The sequence below is a fragment of the Nanorana parkeri genome, unplaced genomic scaffold (genome assembly GCF_000935625.1).
Source record: "Nanorana parkeri isolate BGI_ZX_2015 unplaced genomic scaffold, ASM93562v1 scaffold63, whole genome shotgun sequence".
NCBI classification, from domain to species: Eukaryota; Metazoa; Chordata; class Amphibia; order Anura; family Dicroglossidae; genus Nanorana; species Nanorana parkeri.
Window position 1 is genome coordinate 493,507 of NW_017306331.1, and position 2,199 is coordinate 495,705.

The following is a 2,199-nucleotide window of genomic DNA, read 5'->3' on the forward strand; positions in this document are numbered from 1 at the left end:
TAAGGTCCTGTGAGTCATCACGTCCAATACACGGTATATAGGAAGTAAAGAAGCTGAGGGTCATACCAGGGCAGAGGAGGAGAGCGGCTGGAGGGAGCGCTGTAACAGCCAACTGGTTGCAATCGGGCGAGTGTATCAAAAATGAGCACTTAACCCTTGCAGTGCAGAGGTAGCCCCACTGCAAGGGTTAGAAGAACGTTTTTGCCCGGAATTCTTCTTTAAAAAGCTCAGCAGATTCCACATAACAGATAAGATAAAACAAAAGCGCTGTGGACGAATCCTGATGTTATGTGTTACATGTACAGGATCACTAGGGGTGCTGCCCCACTTCAGCTCTTTAAGGATTATCTGCACTAGGCTGGGCGCCCTTCTGTCTCTTTTGTCTTTAGATTCCACATAACAGTACAAAGACAGTACATTTGGATGCTAACAGGTACATGGGGAATTGGGTGTAAAAGAGGAACAGCTCCTTCCACCAGAGGCAAAGTCATGAAGTATGTCTTGGTGACGCTGCCTCCATTAACTAGAATAGCACTGTAGACTGAAAGCGCTTCGTGTTTTACCTGGTTTCCAAAGCAACTGCAGCCTTGAGGGAGAGCAGCTCTGCCGATGAGATACTTCATGTATTTTTATTTTTATTACTTTATACACAGTAGATCAGTAACGGAAATGAAATGCACACAAGCAGCGAGAGGAGATTGATCTATGCTAACCCCAATTCTTATGGATTTACTGAAACACTAAAATTAGCTCAATTATTTTATCTTTGTTTCCCTCCCACAGAGTCCCATGTCTCTAGTGAGGGTGAAGCCGATAATATAAAATAAAATATATTCTGTTTCACACCATAAAACAAAATCACATGATGAGATACATGTCACAAGTTACATAGTCAGACTGGAAAAAGACACATATCTATTAAACTCAACCTAAAAAATACCCAAAACACATTTTATCCTAAAGGTGCCCATACACCTTACGAATATCGGCCGATTTTCACATGAGATCGCATTTTCCTGGTGTCTCCATGGCAGCATACCATTGATATGGCTCCGCCCCTTATCCCTGCCCACAAGACCAGTGTAAATCTATAAAAGAGAGAGAGCTCCCCCTGCATTCTTTTTTTTGTCCTCACATCTCTTGACCTACATAACCCACCCGTCAGCTCGTTATTTATCAATGATATACTGCCATGGAGGCACCAGGAAAACGGAAAATTGTATCATACTTACCAGTAATTTTCCTTTCCGGTTGCCTATCCATGGCAGAATAGCTACCCTCCTGTTTTGGATGTGATATAGTTATAAGAATGCAGGGGGGAGCTCTCTCTCTCTCCTTTATAGATTTACACTGGTCCTGTGGGCAGGGATAAGGGGCGGAGCCATATCAATGGTATGCGGCCATGGAAGCACCAGGAAAGGAAAATTACTGTTTTCATCTGATATTCGTAAGGTTGATGTGCAGTGTACAACCGCAAATACTGTACAATCGTATGACTTTTGACTAACCAGCATGTTAGAAAACTTTGGTCGATCGTACGATTTTCGCAAGGTTGGTTGGCGTTTCCGTACGTCAAAATTTGTACGATCTACACTGCACATGCGCAGACGAAAATACGTGCTGTCGATTACCGCAATTCCTCCAGGTGCTTTCTTTTAATGTGATAATCAGGGCAGGATGGGGCCGCCGTACAAAAATCGTACGACGGTTCGATCATCGGACGAAAAGTGCCGTCCGATGATCGCAAGGTGTATGGGCAGCTTTAGAAATATAAACCCAGAGTTCAGTCCAGAGAAAAGCAAAAAGCCCCTTTAGACTCCATTCACACCTATGCATTTGCTTTGTTGTGTTTTTTTTTCCTTGTGTTACCCCTCATTCCTATATAAGCGAAACTGAGAGTTGTCACTTTCCCAAACTTTGGAGGAAAATTGGGAGATTTTAGCCAAACTTCACCATTTTGGTGAAATGCATTGGAGTCAAAAAGAAAGGAGAAATTAAAGTGTATGTTGAGACAATACATTTTTTTTCTTGTTTTGAATATATTGTAAAAGAATCAGAACTCCTATCTTATTAATACGACAATCCATGGCTCCGTTAATGAGATTTGCCCTCACTTCCTGTCCTTTGGAAGCGAAGAAAAATCTGCAACAAGGACCAGGGGCGTAACTACAAATCACGAGGCCCCATAGCAAAACCTTG